We start from the raw sequence: 20,313 nt of genomic DNA, 5'->3' as shown, positions 1-20,313 counted from the left end.
TACCAACATCAAGAACCATTCCTGTACTTATCAGGGCATCGCTAACCAACTAATGAATTGTGGTCTCTGTTGCGTGTGCACATAAACGGGGAGCTCCGTAGGTAGTGATCTACCTGTTAGTCGTCCAACCAGGCCGCTACCCAACATCCCTAATTAAGCCTACACTGATCGCAGCCCGTGCAAAAGTCACAGGAAGGTTAGAACGTCGATGTGTTGTTCTTGGACAGTGCAGGTGGAGACAGGAGGAGATCAGGAGGATCTCCAGATCGTCTGCTTCCTCTACGGCTCAAGCCTGCCTCACGTAGTCATCGATGGAATCTTCAGTACCTCATAATGAGCATCTCTATATCTCTCTTTTATGTGCATATAGTGATCTATTTGATGCTATACAAAATCTGGTGCTACACATGACTTTCTTGATGTAACAGATGACCCTTAAGTGAGCAATAAGCTATCAGACCTACACATGACATTGTACTTTTAATAGTAAATGGAGCGAGTCTTAGTACATGTTGCCGCGGAATGCTTAATTAGATACCTATGTCCTGGCAATAGTGTCCCCGACTCAGTTGGGGGAACTAATACTATTATCTTTATAATATCCATGAACATTTATCTTATTTATACTAAAATTATATACTTTTGTACAACTCACTCTATCAACACAACCCACGACCTGTATATATTTGCTATTGTACCTCGCGATATTAAACACAAAATTTCATTGTAAAATATTAATATACATTGTTTATTTTACCACAACTACAACATAATCCTCATGGACTAACTTTTAATGTATTAAGTATATCCAATTTAATATCCTTTAAGGGTTTGGACCTATGGTAGAGATCTCTGACGTATCCATCCAACAAATTAGTATTGTGTCCATGGTGGTGTCCAAAATATATATTTTGGAATCTTCCAGGCTGTTTGTTTTTTCCATGTTATGTGAGGTGTCCATATATAGTGGTATCTCCTTGATTATTTTTTTTCAAAAAGCACTCTTTGAATCCTTGAATTATTGTTGGCGATATATGTTCGTATATATATGTTGTAAACCCTAAACCTTACCATGTCATTTGAACCCGATATTATAACCCAGGACCCCACGTCATTAACCGTGTCATCCGAGGCTTCCTCCAAACCTTATTTGTCACTCTGTCTCTCAGCTACGGTAGGCAACCTCGGCCGAAACTACGGTGAGTGTGCCTAGGGTTACGTAGTAGGAAAATATGTAACCTTTTGTTAATACGGATGTACTAGTAGAAAACTGGCATAAGAAAGCCCAACGAAGTCAGCACTTGATCACGACGTGCCCAAACCAAGTACTCCTCGACGAGACAAGTCAAAGCTTGGACTTGATCAGGGACGCATAAATGGATTCAGTGTCACCCTGCTGGTGTACCATTCTATTCTCTTGGCACGACCGACGAGCAGCGGGAATCAATCACCAGCTTACCTGCACACCAGGGCAAGATCACATCAAGTACACACTCAATTACTATCCCCCTTGAATTATTCTGATCCGCCCCGTACGGAACCTTGTCTCGTAAATACAGAGTGGCACTTCAACGGGCAACGGCTACGTCTATCCTCCGATGTCTCGGGATAGTCCGCATGAGACGCGAGTGCGACAGCGAGCAAGGAAAATTTTCAGCAAAAGAGCAGGTAAACGGCCGCGAGAGAAGTCCGACCGTGGTTGCTATAGGTGCTATCCCAAAGCGGGTGGTGGACTTCTTTTGTGCGTGGTGGCATTCTGTGTATAGCACTAGCGTTTGCATTTATTTAGGTACTCCATCATGTAACGAACTATTCCCTCTCAAGCTTAACATAAAAATGCGTAGAGCATCTCTAGTTTCTCGAAAAATCATACTCCCTCCTTTCATAAAAAATACATATATATATTTATGTAAATTTAGATGTAAAAAAACATTTTGACATTTTTATATGGACAAAGAAAGTAGAAACAATGGCTCAGAAATCAAGTAACTTACTGTATTGGTATGCATTTGATGCCGTGTTCCTCCGGACAATCACACCACGTAAAGTGGGACGGGAAAGATTCAATTTGTGGTGAAATATTACAATTTCCCCGGAACACTGATTGGACCATCTCCAGCGGCACCCCAATAGGATATGCAGAAATGCACGAGGAATTGGGGATCGCCACTGTTGGGGCGCCATGAAACTTTTCCACCGAATTAAGGCTGTTGCCTTGCATTATTTTTTTCACAAAAAACTGAACACATATAAATTTAAACAAATCAAATTAATTTCATTCAAATTTTTAGGATGTATTCCAAGTTTGAATAAAAAAAATTACTAATCCTAAACATAATACATGTAGTGAAACGAGTTCTCATTGGTCTTATCGCATGTTTCATAGTTTTATGCTAGGGCATGGATGATAAGCTACTTCGATAAATCTAATCGGGGGGGATGTCGCATCTTCGTATGAAGCGGCGAATAACCAGACCGGTGAGTCAGTGCACCACGGCGACCCTCTATGTCATGACATTAGTGTCCGCGAGTGACGAGTTAGAGGAATTAACAGTATCACCTTCATAAGAACCATTAACATTGATCTTATTTATACTAAAATTATATACTTTGGTACAACTCACTCTATCAACACAAGATCTTGACCTGAACATATTTTCTGTTGTAGTTTGTGATATTAAACACAAAGTTGCATTGTAAAATATCAATATACATTGTTTACTTTTACCACACTAATATATATTTTATTGCAAATAATATTTTGCAAAAATATTGTATGTTGCAATGAACGTGCAATTGTTGTTAGACTTGTTGAGAAATTGCCTCTTGAGAAAAGAACTTTCATTGAATTGATAAACCCCTTCAACTCAAGAATAACGTAAGACCACTTGATGATATATAGTTGGCACATCCTCATGGACTAACTTTTAATGTATCAAGTATATCTATCATTTAGTACTTTGGGCCTTTTGGTAGAGATCTTCAATGTACCGATCCAACAAATATTGTCTCCGTGCTAGTATAAAAATATATACTTTTAGAATCTTCTGGTGTCCTTTTTAAACATCTTATATATCAGGTGTCCACAATGGTATCTCCTTGATTTTTTTTGTTTCGAAAAGCTCTCTTTCAATCCTTGATTTATTGTTCGCGATATATGTTTGTATATATATGTTGTAAACCCTAAATCCACCGGGCCATTTGAACCCTATGTTAGAACCCAGGATCCCCACATTATTAATCGTGGCATCCAAGGCTTCATCCAAACCTTAGCTGTTTTTGTTTTAAAAAAACCTTAGTTCTATGTGCCTCTCTCTCTCTCTCACACAAGTATGGTAGGAAACCTAGGCCAAAACTACGGTGAATGGGTGTCCGTGTTGGGCCGCGGTTTTTTATCTGCAGCGATCCATTTAGACAGCCGCGGAACTAAATGGTTGATTGTGGTTGAGTTTTTCTTAGTCAACACGGGCACCCATTCACCGTAGTTTCGGCATAGGTTTCCTACCATACAGCGTAGTTTCGGCCTAGGAGTCCTTAACGGCCCACCTAGCTTTGTGTTCTAACTCTACAGGTAAATGACACGCCTTTCCATAGACCATTTTACAAGGAGACATTCCCATATGATTTTCAAAAGTAGTTCTATAAGCCCATAATGCTTCATTGATTTTAGTTGGCCAATCAGACCTTAACTTATTAACAGTATTTTCCAGTATAAGCTTTAATTTCGTATTACTCAATTCAAATTGACCACTAGTTTGTGGGTGATATGGAGATGCTACTATATGATTAACACCATATTTAGCCAAGGTTTTTCTAACATCTTGATGAATAAAGTGAGAACCACCATCAGTAATTAAAAATCTAGGTACTCCAAACCTGAGAAGAATTATGTCCTTCAACATCTTCATTGCAGTAGCATGGTCAGCACTCTTTGTCGGAATTGCTTCCACCCACTTAGTAAAATAATCAACTGCAACCAAAATGTGAGTATGATGCTATCTGGAGGCAGGAAATGGCCCCATAAAGTCAAATCCCCACACATGCACTGTATAATTCATAGGCATTTCATTTCTCTTACACATGTTCCCAACGCGCTGACATTTATCACAAGCTTTAGATCTGCTGGGGTTTCCATTAGGACGGCATGCACATTAGATCTTCTAGGGTTTCCATTAGGATAGAGTTCGGATTGATGTTTGCAAGGTGTTCGTCCGCATGGCTTGCTGTTATTGTCCAGTTCTTGTTGTTCACGGTCTCGATTTGCTTAGATATGTTACTCTCACATCGGATTGCGGTAGATCCTTCCTAGATTGGACATTGGGAAGGCTGAAACTGCCAGATTTTACTATGCATGCAAAGAGGGGAATGGTTTTTTGTGATGGGGTTTATCATGTTAAGATTGCTGTGCAGAATGAGTCGCGCTAGTTTGTTATAGACTGTGTTGTTTCTGATTGAACTAAGCCGATAATTGTAACCGGGAATCATAGTGTGAGGAGATGATTGATCAGAACCTATGGCATGACTGAACATCACCATGACATTGGTTCTGATCAAACATCTCTTTCATATGTGCTCATTGTATGAGGCATATGCTATCTTGCTTTCCATGTTTGTACTTCTTCAGTTCTGCAATGGCCAATGATTTAACTATGGCACAATGGAAGGCAGGGTGTTGTCCTCAAACTTTGTCATGTGTGCCATATTTCTTGCACACTGGCTTAGTTTGCGGACATTCCCTTTGCATGCCGTGTGATCCAATATATGAGGCCTCTTTTTTTTGTCTAGTGCATTGGCCAATGATTGAACAATGGCACACTGGAAAGCAAGGTGCTGCCCTTAAACTTAGTCGTGTGTGTGATTACTTGCACACTAGACTTAGTTTGAGGGCAGTCCCTTGAGCTACCGTGTGACCCAATGTATGAGGCATCACATGTTTTCAATGTTCGTTTTCATCTATATACTTGTGAGCAGGCACACCTCTAATGTCATGTGTTCTTGTGGCAGACTGAGAAGCTCAACCTTGGGTCACCTACTAAGACCCCCAACGAGGGACTGTCGAAAAAGCGAAGGGCGGCTAACGTCGGCCTTTTTCAGCCGGACGCAGGGCCGAACTAGTTCATGTGCATCATCTTCACGCCCACCTTCAGCCGGCTCCGGATCCCTCAATATTTTGTCAGGTGGTTCGGACAAATCCCCTCGAACATCATCATCACCACCAACACTGGCTGCAACTGGAGGATGACTACGGCGAGAGAAGGCAATGACGCATACATCAACCAGGGGTGGGCGGGTTTCGCCGTCGCTCATCAGCTGCAGGTAGGCCAGTTCCTCATCTTCAAGAATGTGTCCTCCTTCGAGTACAGTGTGGTCATCTCTGACTACACCGGCACTGAGGTGATGACCAGGTGTCGTTACCATGGCGATGCCACCAGGTGTGTCTTCTTTGAAAGTCATGTCTAAAGCTTACCTGGTTCTACCTCGCTGCTCTACCATGTCTGTGTCTAGTTTTTGTTTCTGTCGTGTGTTGAACTATGATCGTCTCTGCTGTGTCGTGAACTATGATTGTCCTATGTCCAGTGTGTTGAACTATGATCAGTGCTAAGTTTGCCTGAACTGTGATCGTGTTCCTGTTTGTGCTGTTGATCGGTGGTAACCATACCACTGGGAAGAGGTAAGAAGAAGCAGATTCTAGGTTGCAACCAAACAACAGGGGCGCCGTTCTGGGCTGCTACAATACCTGAAAACCGACCTACCAAACGGGCAGAGCACAAATCTCCACGGGGCCGAAAAAACTTTATGCAGGCCACCAAACAACGTGACTTTTATGGCCCATGGCCCATCTGCGACGTGCAGGGGATTTCTTCTCGCTACACCAGTGGTGCAGGAATCTCATGCAGGCTACCAAACGCGCCACAAATCCGATCACACCCACCAGTGAAGCGAACATGGTTGCTGCTTCTATCTTAGAGATGAAGAGAGGCTGCAAGAGTACATGAAGGTGATAAGGTTCATGGAGCTCCTTTCTTGATCTTACAGTAGGTCACTGTCATACGCCCTTACACTTGTTACTTGTGAATTGCAGCGCTATCTAAGGCATCGTAAGTACGTCAACTACCTGATCACGAACTATGCTCAAATGAAGACAATCTTCACGCCCCAATTTGTCCGCAAGGACCAGCTGTATCAACCTCAATTGCTGGTCAGGGCACTCAACCTCATTGCTGATAACAAAAAAGACTATGCCGCGTACCGTGAGCTGCATCCATCGGAGAGGATGACATGGCTTAGGACCTGGCTACGCAAGTCGTTTGTTGCTGAGTGCTTCTGCTTCATTCCTCATCATCCTCACAACGATGGTCATGATCTGCTGAAGAGATCATTCATATTTTTGGGAGGTGGTCTCGTATCCCTCCATTAGCTAGGACTTGATTCAACCTGATCCCCGGTCTGTAATAAACTTATTCAAGGTGGTATATACTAACCCCTTGTTTGATGAATATATGATGCATCACGAAGTTAGTTGCTTTACTCGTGATGCATCGCCCAGTAAGGTAACTACTTGTTGTGTATTGCTAAACATGTTATCATTCAGTTAGCACTATTGGGTAACATCACCACTTAAATGGAAGAGGTTACCATAGCACGCCATATCTGCAACCAAACAAGCTGTGCGTTGCAGCACTAGTGCAGAAAATCGTTTGTGCAGGCACCTAAAAAATAGGGGTTATTTTCTCTCTTCAGTGCAGAAAATAACTTTGCGAGCAACCAAATAATATAACTTTTCTGACCCAGAACTCCTATAATAAAACACGTAGTGTGTTCCATCTTCCTGACATAATGGTAGCCGAATCGGGTCGAGACAACCAAATGTGCCCCAAATGCGATATGCCGATGTGGCGTGACGCATCTGGCTCGAGTAGGAGTATATTGAATGCTTCACACATTGGAAGGTAAATACTAACTGCACGGAAGTGCCAAACAACTGTTATTACTTGCGCAGCGTGTTGAGTCGTAGATTTGAGAGCGAAAATATTGTGTGATATGAAGAGAACGAGGGGAGTAATGTGGCGTTTGCCAATGTTTTTTTCTATTCTCCAATCTCTGTGATACTATTATTCCAGAAGAGTTCTCTCTGTGGATCTCACTTGGAATACTTAGTGGAGAAGTATCAGTCGGGAAATAACGGTACCAAGAGTACTCTAGTAGAAGCGTGGACACCGCGTTTGCTTAAGGCAGTGGAAAATGCCAAGAAATTTAACTGACTCGTCACATTCTAAGAGCATGTCTAACAGGCCCCGTATAACCCGCCCACCCCGTAAAATTCCGGCGACATACGGGGCAGGCGCGGTTCGGGCCGTCTAGCAGGCCCCGTATTCGGGCCGCCCCGTTTCGGCGGAATACGGGGCCCAGGAAATCGGCCCCTTCGCCCCGTACATATAGTGGGCGCAGGTGCGAGTGAGGGTTAACCCTCACTCGCAACCCTAGCTCCGCCGCGCGCCGCCGCCTCCTCCTCCTGCTCCGGCGAGCAATTAGCCGCTCCCCCGCGCCGCATTCCACCCCCCAAGCTAGGATGGACTCCCGCCGCCGCGAGAGGGCATCGCCGGCGAGCGGATCGAAGCGATCCCGCTCGCCGGACACCGTAGAGGAAGCGTGGCGGCGGCAATGCAAGAGATCCGCCGCCGGCAGCGGTGGCGCGGCCTCGCAAGTACAACGGCGCCGCGTCCGTCCCGGAAAGCTAATCGACTTCGCGCGGGGCGGCGCCGGTTCATCGAAGATCCGCCGATGAAGCCGATGGAGCGGGCTCAAGTTCGACGAGTGGCGCGCCGACCGGGAGCGCCGCCGGCCGGGCGAAAGAGGCTTGGAGCGGCCGGGAGCACCGGCGCTAGAAGAGCTCCGCTCGCCGGCGATGACGAGGAGGCCCCGGACTTGTTGAAGGAGCTACGGCAGTTCTCGAAGGACGACGCCAAGAGGAAGAGGGCAATCGAGGAAGAGGTGGCGGCGGCCATCGCCGCCGCGAAGGAGGCGGAGTTGCGGGAGGCGGAGGCGGAGGCGGACTCGTACCTAGTCGACCTCCCCAAGTAGGATCGCGCATTCTGGATGTAGAATCAATGAAATCCGTAGTATGATCAATGAAATCCGTAGTATGATTCATTAAAATCGAACTTCCCGGGGTTTTTATTTTTGAAAATACGGGGCGAAATACGGGTTCTGCTAGACGGAATGCCTCTTTCGTTGCCAACTTTTGGATACGGGGCGAAAAAGCAGCCAGATACGGGGCAGAAATATAAGGGGCCTGCTAGACATGCTCTAATTACACATCGGAAAATCATCTGGAAACTTCACGTCCGACAGGAAAACAATCTGAAGTTGAGACGCGGACAAGGCACAGCCCCACACTCAAACAACAACACATATATAAAAGAAGGTTGCTATCCGATCAGTTTGGTGTCATGGGCGTCCCGTGGTGACTCAACTTTCGTTCGTGTCCCATGATGGAGCTAAGGAAATTAAAGGGAAAGTAGTCCGAACTCCGAAGCACTAGCGCATCAGACATACCGAACCTCAGAAATTATATCAATCTGCAAGATCATTTAGATACTGAAACATGTTTGTTTTCTTTGGTAGGAAGAAACATACTTTTGTAGATGAAGAAACGATAGATTTCTTAGGGGAAATTAACACATCTTTGGTAATCTCATCTTCTGCAGGCGCAAACCAGTTCAGTATATACTGTATGCTGTAAATAAAGAGAGTTTTTTTTTTTTGCGGGTAATAAAGAGAGTTTGTTATTCTGTGTTACATTCACGTCCATCAGTAAAACCACAGAAAGACAAAGGTCAGAGGGTAGATCAACACAAACTACTCCGTTCCATTGCTGGTGGGGAAAATGTTACAGGAAGCATGTTCTGATTCGGTAGAAATTATATGTAGTACCATCGATCATCAATTCATCCTCACAGTAACTTGTAGCAAAAGTTGATTGATTCCAGATGAATACCAGAGAAGATCCTAACTAGTATAGCTGCTACTCTGCCAGCCAGTGCGCGCGAAATAGAGGCGCACTTTTCCAGCACTAGTGATCAGCTACGAGATGCCTCCTTCCGGTCCTCACGCGTCGACGGCGAGGCGCCCGAGCCTGGACAGGCGGGGCTTGAACTCGCGGCAGCGGCGGTGGTCGCTGCCGCCCGCGGATGACGGCGGGCTGGCCAGCAGCCGCTGCAGGTGCGCGCGCAGGACGGGCCGCCCCTTGCTCGTCGTCGTCCTGGTTGCCCAGCCGCTCTTGATCACCGTCACGCCCGGCAGCGCAGCCTGCTGCTGCGTGGCACGGCCGGACGTCAAGGACAAAGACGACGATGTCCGCGCTCGGGGTGACCGGTGGCGGCTGCAGCGAAAGGAGCCCGGGTGGTTCGTCGGCGAGCAGAGGCACGTCATCTTCTGCGCCCTGCAGCTCGCGCCCGCCTCGGCACTGGCGGATGGGTTCGCCATGGTTTGGGTGGCTGAATCTTGGTTGATCTCTCTTTCTCGTCGGAGTGCGGCGGTGGGTGCGGAGATGATGGTGCCCTGGACTTCCCGGGGCGCGCCGGTTCCCCGTTATATAAGCGCGCCGCGCGGCGGAAGGCCCGCGACTACGTCGTTTTTCCTGTCAGTTCAGTGCGTGTAAAGTGTAAGCAACTTGGCAAGTGCTGCCTTGCCTGAAATTCTCGTCTGAATTAACTAGTGAAAATGCAGGTTCGGTTCTCACTTTACTTCAGTTTGTTTAGCTCAGTTTGGCGCGTAATTTCCTCCCCGTCGCTGTTCTGTCGACACGGAAGGAAGCCATCTGGACCAAACTGAACGCACGGAAGATGGTTAATTTAATTATATTTATGTTCAGTGGATCTTGAAACTGAAATTGACATCGAGGGCACGCGCTGAAACTCCGTGACGGTGAAGATGGAACTCACTATCAGTAAGAGATCAACAAGCTGTCCTATGTCCTATCCCTATACCTATACTGCTTATATTCTTCTTCAATCTGCTTGCTGCAAGAGCCTGCAATGTGTGTTCGATCCCATCCGAATCCTATATTAATTCTGCTCTCATATTTCTGTCAGATGAGCTAATGGGGCAAAGCTAGTGTCTTTCTGAAAAGAAACCAATCTGATCTTACAAAATAGATCCAAGATGTTCCGATCTGGGCGTCCTTCTGCTCTCCATCACCCGTGGAATCCACTCACCCAGCATGTTCTTTTGCCGAAAACCGTACCGGCTGGTCTAGTTTTATCCACGACGCCGACATCTCTAATCCTGCGTGATCGAGCTGCGGCGTGAATCGGCAGTGACTCAGAGCGGCTGTCACGTACGCTCGGCAGGCCCTTGTGTCTAATCATTTTGTATCTTGCGGACAAAAAACAACATGATCGACAGACATCTTGTAGATGTCCTCGCCATCGCGCGCGTCTATGTACAGTCAGATCACACAAGGCCGGAACGTGCATCTGTCATGCGTCATTTGGGCAGTGAACCATTAATTCCACTGATTTATTCTCTCAAGGAAACTAATAATACTACTAGTCAATTCTCTCAAGGGCTTAATTAGGTGATTAATCATCATGTTAACTGAAAGTGGCAAGCTGCATGTGCTCGAAATGTCCCAGTACATGTTACCTCATCAGCATGCTTAGAAACCTTGATTGTACTACGTCTCAGTACCGAGGACTTGGTTAATCTGATGGTTACCAACAAAATTTTGGAGTTTTAACGTGAGATAACACTTCCATGTGACCACGACATGAGGTCGACTCACCGGTGTACGGTACGTATATAGTAATATAGTGTGCCGATCTCTTAGTTTTAGTAAGGTAAAGAAGATGCTAAATTCAACCGTTCAGAATTTCTAACGGGATAAGATACCAAGATAACTATAGGGTCACTCTCATCTGGTTGAATTAGCTCAAAATAATGCTACTCAGCTATTATAAGAGCAGAGTTAAATCGTCTCTTACTGCGACACACTTGTACACGTACACACTGGCGGAGCGTCTTGGAGGCGAAAGTGGGCTACGACCCCCCCTTCCAAAATCGTCGGATGTTTTTCTGGGTATAATCTGCATCGCCCGTCCGTTGTTGCCAATCAAGTACAGGGGGAGCAAGGAGAAAAGAGGCCACGGTTCTAGATTGCTGGCTGCCTGGCTGTTCGCTGGCCGTGTGACGTGATGGTTCTTGCTGGGTAGCGTACACGCCCAAATAATAGTAGTAGGTTGTTTTATTATTTTACATCACCGATTCTCACTGTTTTTCCTTGCTGGCCATAGGTGGATCTTGGAGTTACCATCTTTTATTACTCCCTGTGTTCCTAAAAAAACTGCTAAATTTAATCTAGAAACAGAGATATAGAAATATTTTAGTTATAGAAATCATTCATATCTTGAAAGTTTAGCAGTTTTTTTAAGACACATGACTACAAATAGAGCTACAAATCGAGTATGCCAATTTCTTTGTAAATGAAGAAATTATTGCTGGCTATCGGTGGATCTTGGCCAATTTTTCTATTTATTTTCCTCTCCTAGTTGCTGCGTAAATTCTTGTGTAAACCTAGAAAAGTGCATTTTCAAGCTTAAAAATAATCTCACGATATTACAAGAACAAAATAGCAGCAAAATTAGCACGAAGAGTTGATTTGGCGGGCAAATTTTTTTTTAGTCCCCCCTTTGTTTTTGTTCACGCTCCGCCACTGCACGTACATTTTCTTCAGAGTAACCAAATCTTCCGTCGAGTTAACATAGGCTACGAGATCACCTGTTGGGTAAACTATACCAAGTGTGTTAGTGTAAGACGAGTAAAACCATGTCAATATATAGAATAACAAGGGTTAACTGGATGTGTACATCTTGCCATGGGTGATGACCCCATGTGTAGGTTTGATTAGGTCAGGTTAATTGGATGGCCATCGATCATGTCCTTGTAGATGCTTATCCATTACAAGTGCTCTTCCCTGGAAAATTATCCAAAACAGAAATGTAAGTGGTGGTTACGCGGGCCATTCCAGGTAGGGTGAGCTCAATGGTCGGAAAGATATTGCCGCTTGCAGCTTGGGCCACGGGGCATGGCCGGCTGCCGGCCAGACCACGCTTACATGTGAAGCCAAATCAAGGTGATGGTGATCTTAGCCTGGAGAAGGCAGGCAAACATCTTTGGACATGGACGTTAACATCTTACCCGCCAAAATTTCGTCTCGACACAGCTGTGGTGAAAACTACCTGGTAGTTAGCTGGGATCGATCTCCTGTGGCAGCAAGCAACAGCCAACAAGGATGCATTTCATATTTTTCTGTATAGGGATGAAATCAGACTCAGACATTATTTTTGGGAAACATTTACAGGAGGACCACTTTATTGCCAAACACACGGTACTTGAAAGACTAGATTAATGTGTTGTTTTCGATATAACTAGGTTGATGGAAATCCTTAGAGAAACTTGTTAACCTAGCAAATATTGGTTTCAGTAATATTGTGACAATCATCTGCGATGTCACAACTGCACGGTAGGCCTCATGGAGGGTCTTTCTTACATAATATTGTTTATTTACAGGACATCAAAGTAACGGTGAAAATGCGTATTTCAAAACAATTTACGCACACAATACACACACACAAATATAATATAGATGCATGGCTCATTTAACCCTCCAAGGGCCATTTTATAGAACATACATATATATACTGCGCGATTAGTCGCCGTATAGTTAAACCTGTGGCCAAACTAGCTAGACTTCATTCCGGCTTCTTCCAATTTCTCGCCACCCTGAAATCCAAAGAAGGGAAAGATGAACACATTGTAATTGTTCATGCATATATATCTGATGTCGGCCACATAATTTGAAATGTGGTCTAGGTTGGTTCTTTGCGCGTCAACATATGCGTGTCTACGTCTTCCAAAACATCACAGTCCATGTTACTTGGTCGCGAGGTGGATTAACTATCCTAGATCCTTAGCACAGATTATTCTTGTAGATATTTTATGAAGCTCTCGTGGGAAGTATGTCGACAACAACTATTGATGCAAATATCTTCGTGCTCCTATAACACCCACGGGCAGTGACACTAGTGAGTGATTTAGATTGATCCACCACGAAACAATATGCAAGGACGGACGGTAGAACACTCTTATGTGGGGAATCTGGCTGCTGACGGAAATAAACATATTGAGGTACTTACCAGATTACTCACTTTCGGTTGATGAACCAAACAAATTCTCTTGGCACCTGACCACTTCTGGGGTGTTTTCAGTCAAGTCTATGTATGCTAACTATATGAGTGGCCATACTAGATATTTGCGAAAATACCTATGGAAACTCAAGGTCATTTACAGGGCTTTGTATTGGATTCATATGTGGTCTTTCCTTTTTCCTGTGGCCCAGCGGAAACATATGGACTCTGGTTGCACTCGGTTGATAGCGGTCATTCGGGCTATCTTTCAACTAGGGTGGTTGGCGCCAGTTGCATACAATCCAAGATGATTAGATACCCATCAACCTGTTTTTTTCGTTGGTTAATCCATGTTGCAACTTTATGTGATATTTAAGTTGTAGTTTACATTTATACTATTACTTTGCAATAAAGAAAGCCGTGTGCATCACTTTGATGCAGAGGATGGGGCTTTGCTCCCTATTCGAGAAAAAAAAAACCATATTACTCACTATTAAAAGGCTGCACAATTAGCTCGTCTCCTCGATACTTTTCATGTAGATAGGTGCCTAGTAACATCAATTCCCGGATCCCTACGTCGCTCCCTAGGGCGGCGCTAGGGGAGAAACCCTAACTGCCACCAAACTTCGATCTCCACGGCGGATCCCCCTCCGCCGCTACCGTCGGCGTTCGGCCGCGGTGGCGGCGGGCCTTGCGTCAAAGATGCCTGGGCTGGGGGCGTGCGGCCACGGCTCTCGAGGGCTGCTGGGGCGGATCCCATGGAGGTGCGGTGCGCAGCGGTCGAGGCGGAGCACCTCGTCCGTGCGGCGGCGGTCCTCCCCATGGCTGGCAGTTCTGCTGTCCGGCGATGCTGGTGGTGGCAGCCGCGGATCTGACTCCTGCTCAGATCCGTTGTTGACCTGCCCTTGGTGGTCGATGACGTGAGGAGGGGGCCGGCGAGGGGCTGTTGGAGCCTCGGCGGAGATCCGATGTTTGTGTGTGCCTTTGCAGCGCGGCACTGCACGGATCAAGCTGGCACCAAGTTGGGAAGGCATGGCTGCCGGCGAAATCCGAGCTACGACTCCGATCATTGCGGGCGATGGCGACATTCGTCGTTAACTTGTTGAAGGCATCGTCGTCGCAGTCATCGTCTTCTTGCTTGGGCTGCTCCAGGGGAAACCTTAGATCTGGGTCTCCCGGATCGGGCGATGGCGACGAACGGCGTCGTTCTCCCTCCTGGGGGCATCGTCTATGGAGCAGATGCAAGCTGGCGGGTCCTGAGGTGGAGCGGCATTTTTCTTTCGTGTTGAAGACGGCGAATATCGGCGGCGTGATGCAGCGGGGTAGCATCGTCGAATATGTCATGTTCGACGTGCGCAGGGTGGTGGAGCTGTCTAGCGTCGTGGTGGCGTTGGTGGCAGGCCTCGCAAGGTCATTGCATTGATCTCTCCTGAAGATGGGTATGCGGAAGATGGTGGCGGCGAGGACTTCTGGAGCCTTTATGATGGTACGCGCCGACGGTCTGCCGGACCGGATGTGCCACATGTTCTCCATTGGGCGACTTGTCGAGGCCTTCTGTTTTTTGATGATGCGCGTTGGTATGATGTCAGGGTGTTGGCTCTGTTCATTGCCCCCCCCCCCCTTTATCGGTGATGTAGGAATAGCGAGCTGTCGTTAGTTTGGTGGCTTCGGTTCGATCTTTGTAATTCTCTTTGTAAGGTGTTGTGAATAATCTAATAAAAAACCGTGTGCATCCCTTGGATGCAGAAGATACTTCCCCTATTTCGAAAAAAAAAGTGCCTAGTAACATCAGATCATCTTCCAGCAAATGTTGGAGCTGACGATCAGGGATGGATGTGTGTTGGAACACCCTTCACATCGCCCTTTCCGAATGTCCCTCAATAAACTCCAACCGTCAGTTCATCTTTAGAAAGCCAACCTAACATATAACGCCATCACTCTGCTGGAGAGGAAAACTTGGATCGCTGAACTTCCAAATTTGATACACCCAAACAACTTGAGGAGGGGCAAATCCATAATCAGATGCGCTGCCATGTCTTCTCCTACTCACAAAGAACGCAATGCTCCCTATATGATGCATGTCTCAGATCTGAAGCACGTCGTCCGTCAGACTGTGTTGCCGCAACCAAAGCCACATAAAGAATTTACACTTTGGTTGGATTTCTGATTTTAATCTTTTTTTTTTCAGCCGATCCCTTGAAGGAGACTAATGACATTGACCATAGCATGGTTAATTAGGATCCACAGCAATTGTTCAAGAAAACTCAAGATCAAATAAAGCATCTCGATCATCTATTGAATGTGGTAAGAAATCAAGGAAGACTTTTTACCGAACCAAAAATTGGTAGAAGTTGTGGATGATTCGAATCACAACATCCATTTTCCATGGATTTTCGATGGATACATTATATTGTGCCCCTCTTTTCTTGCATTCAAGAACCTCGATCAACATGAGATATTTCAGAAATATCGCGAGGTTAATTTGTGAGGTGGGCCCCATGTTTGACATTGGCCAGTGCAGTCGACGACCTGCTGATCACAACTCGTGTGTCTTTCGTTGATACTGAGTGCCTCACTGAATTAAATGAGCATTTGACAAAGTAGTTTTGTTCCATTTCTTGTACAACCATATACTTCTGCCTATGTCATGATCGCGTCGATCAACATTCACCTCAGGTCGTTTGGTGCCCTTGGGACACTTCCTATCCTACGAGGCTGCCCGTGAGTGATGAGATTGTTATGACTCGGACCACCTTTAGCATGAATCCGCACTTTTTGCCAATTCACCATGACGGCGACATGCAACCCTGTAGCAAGGGCATGCGTGTAGTTGTTGCAGAAGCTCTATAGTTGATCCCCATACCAGCAATAACAATAGTAGCAATACTCCGTCAAATGCTCCTTCATGGGCTGATGTGGTCCGAACGCGAATGAATATTTCGGATTTATTCAAATGATGTTTTCATTGCTACAATTTTGGTGGCATATAATCTATATTCTGTTGACAGAGCATTGCGCGGTAATGTTTTTTTTAGATGCTGAGGGTAATGGACTTCGCTTAATTAGTTAATTAATTTGATCTTGGTCCTATCTACCTGTTCATGGGAACCATCTATGCATGCATGACTTTTGGCATTTGAAAGGGCTTTTACTATAAAAATCTGCAAGAGGCAGCGTCCAGGATGTGTGCAAGCGTGTCAGCATTGGACCTGTAAGAATAACTTGACCACGACGTGCCCAAACCAGGTACAGTACTCACCAGGAGCAGTAGTACGTTACTTTACGAAACTGAACAAATTAAACCAGAAGCTTACCCACGCACCAGGGCACGAATCAAGTCACTACACAGTACACACTCGATAGCTAAAGCCTGCTTGAAATATTCTGATCCGCCCCGGTGCGGAATCTGGAGCAACAGACTATCAGAGTCGCACCTAGCTGACAGGGTGATGGCTACATTTTTCCAGTATTTGTGGAAAGTTGGTTAGTCCAGGTAGGACGCGATTGCGACCGAGCTGGGAAGAAAAGTTCAGCCATAGGGTGCACTAGTGCAGGGAAACGCACTCTGAAACGGAAACCCGTGATATAGACCGAGCTATCTCGTCTAGCTCGTTTTTTCAGAAAAAGTGAAAAATAATGTTCAAAGTTTTTAAAAAATTATAAAATAAATCTAGACGTAGACAATGTTGTTCTCTACCAACGTGCCAAATTGGAACGCGAAATACCTTACAATCGAAGCTGTGCAAAAATAAAAATAAAAATTTGGCATCGATATCTAGATTTGTTTCAGATCTGTTTTGGAACTTTAGAACGCTATTTTAGAACATTTCAAAATAATAGGCTATGTGTAGCCATCCTCCAAAAATCCACACTCGTGCTGAAACCTCTTCAGCATTTAAATTTGCAAGTAGATGATGTTCCCCTTTTTTGGTAATTCTTATGGTACCTTTTACTACTCCTAGGTTAGGGAAAGGTAAGAATTCAACGAACAGTTCAGATTCAATTCAATGATGGAGATTAGCCCCGGAAGCCCAGCAGGCCATAATTGATTGGGCAGTATTGGCATACTAGATAAAGTAGGATGCATAATCATACAAGTTAATTCTAATTCACTAACCCCAATGTTTTGGTCCCAAGAAAAACAAAGAATGGTAACTTATCTCTTTTATTAAGCCTAAAGCTTCTTATGAAGCAAACATGTCTAAAATTCCGGATAATATAATCTACTGAAGCTTATATTTGCATATCACTTTCTGGTTTCATGCAAGATTACAATGCTAATTACGAGAAAAAATTAGTAAGTTGTTGTCACGTGTAGACTTACTTGTTGCTTGGTTGACCTTTTATACTACAAGTAACAAATAACAACCTCCAAAGCATGTCAAATAAATAGAGTAACAAAACATAACTAGAGGTGGTGGCTCCAACACAAGCGAGACCGGTGACGTGCCTATGAAGAGCAGGACCACCCGAAGTATGCAGCAACGAGCCGACGAAGTGGGCCTCATTGGATAAGAGCAAGGAGGAAATCTTACTACTATTAGAACTAGCATGGTGACCCTCCAAATAAGAGGGCAACATCTTAAACTATTTAGAAATCATATTGTGGCTGCATATATATATTGGGAAATTATAAATATTATAATTCTACAGTCAATATAAATATTAATGTAAATAAAATATCACATGTGTAGCAAACATCTTAATTTTATTCGATGATTACTTCCTGACAAGTTGATGTCATAACAGTAAGAAGGGCTGGTGTGATAATATCAATAGGTATGTAATCGTTTTCATAATACTTTCAACCAGTCATTCTGCTTGACATAAGCTTTGCCTGCTTTGCCTATGCTACATATATCTTATGTAAATCTATGGATTTCACATCCTGACCGATGGGCAGCATTGGCATACCAGATAAACTAGGATACATATTATTGCAAGTTAATTCTAATTCACTAACCCCAATATTCGGGTGCCCAGAAATACAAAGAATGATTAATTATCTCTTTTATTAAGCCTAAGTGCCTAGCGCTTCTTATGAAGCAAGCATGTCTAAAATTCAGGATAATATAAGCTACTGAAGCTTATATTTGCATAGAACTTTCTGGTTTGATGCAAGATTACAATGTTAATTGAGAGACACAATTAGTAAGTTGTTATCACGTGTAGATTCACTGGTTGCTTGGTTGACCTTTTATATTGCAAGTAACAAACAACAACCTAGAAAGCATGTCGAATAAGCAGAGTAACACATCCATTGTTGGTTACCAGCTCGAGGCGCTGAACTCAAAACTGCATGCCATTAATGACGATGCAGAAGGCCAGCCATCCCCCGCTATGCTTGGCCGCTGAAGACGATGCGCGGCCATCAATGGCTACGGCACACAGAGGCGCGAAAGCAAAGATGCCGCAGTGATGCAACCTCGCGCTCGTTGCCAGACAGGCCCGTAGTGACAGGACGTGGATGTAGAAGTTAATCTTGTCGATTCGTTTTAGGAAGGTTTAAACCATATACGTACGGGTCACGTCGTGTTGGGTTCGGTTTGTGAGCCGTGTTGGGCGTGGAGTCTATCTGTAAAACGTCTATAAAAGTTAGAGAAGCAAGGAAGGAAAAGTGATCATATGCACCAACGAAAATCGTTCTTCTCTCGTTCGATCTAGGATTTTTGTACCTGTTGTTTCTCGCTGTGTTTCAGGTCACGAGCTCGCAAGGATCTAGGGCAAAACCAACAAGTGGTATCAGAGCCCTGGTTGAACTCGAGGCCTAGCCGGTCGAGAGCACATGTCGGACGACGACAAGGCGAAGGCGGAGGCGGCGCGAAGGCTCCGAGTCGAGCGCAATCAAGCGGCAAGCCGCTTGTGATGATGCCAAGGACGAACGCCGTGCCGATCCAATACCCGATGCTCGAACGACACAAACTATCCGGTTTGGGCCACCAAGATGAAGTTCATCCTTCGAAACCTCCGTGTCCGGAAGGCGATAGAAGGCGAGGAAGAAGTCGACGAAGAAGTCGATGGGGGCGCTATGGCGGCCCTCTCGCGGTCCGTACCAGACTCGATGGTGATGACCCTCGCAGACTATGCGACGGCAAGGGAGGCTTGGGATGCAATCCAGGAGATGAGGATCGGCGAAGACAAAGTAAAGCGCGCCCGTGCACAAGTGCTAAAGAGGCAGCTTAACAAGTTGGAGATGTCAAAAGGAGAGACGATCGCCGAATATTCTGTGAAGATCACGAACCTAGTCAGTGAGATCAAGTCTCTTGACGGCAAAGTCACAGACACGGAGGTCGTAGAGAAACTGTTTGCCTCTGGTCACGGATAAATTCACGGATATTATCGGGACCATCGAGCGGTTCACGGACATCACCAAGATGACGAGTGCCTGAGCGATCGGCAGATTGCGGACGCACGAGGAAAATCAGAAGGGGAAGAAAGATGCAAAGGACAGGCTGTGAAAAACTGCTGTATACACATGCTGAGATGGAAGCTCGAGTAGCAAAAGAGAGGAAGAAATACCAAGCCTCAGGCAGTAAGAACAATGATGGTCGTGGTGGCGGTAAGGACCGTGGGCAAGGACGTCCGCGGAACCCTAGCCATGGCAAGGGTGACCGTTTTGTCGATGAACGGAGGCCCCCCGATCATGATGTTTCGGAGGTGAAGTGCTTCAACTGCAACAAAAAGGGGCACTTTGCAAAGGACTGCAAGGAGCCAGATAGAAGGCTGAAGGCTAATCTGGCAAAGAGAGGCGATGATCATGAGGAACATATGCTGTTGGCAGAAAGCTGCGTTCTGACATTAGATGATGAGTGTCTGAACCGTAGCAGAGTGTTCTTGCATGAGAGGAAGGTTTTCCCAAAGCTTAAAGGCAATCAGAACACGCGGTGGTACCTTGATACCGGAGCCAGTAACCACATAACAGGCTGCGAAGAAAAATTCACTGAGCTCGACAGAGGTGTCACTGGTTCAGTTAAATTCGGAGATGGCTCCATAGTGGAAATATGCGGAAAAGGATCTGTCCTGTTTGAGTGCCAAAACGGCGAGCATCGAATACTCACCGAGGTGTATTACATACCACGGTTGAAGAGTAATATAGTACGTATTGGTCAGCTAGATGAATATGGCT

The sequence above is a fragment of the Lolium rigidum genome, chromosome 2, assembly GCF_022539505.1.
Source record: "Lolium rigidum isolate FL_2022 chromosome 2, APGP_CSIRO_Lrig_0.1, whole genome shotgun sequence".
In the NCBI taxonomy this organism is placed as follows: Eukaryota; Viridiplantae; Streptophyta; class Magnoliopsida; order Poales; family Poaceae; genus Lolium; species Lolium rigidum.
The sequence above is the reverse complement of the archived record's forward strand: the minus strand, read 5'-3'. Positions refer to the sequence as shown.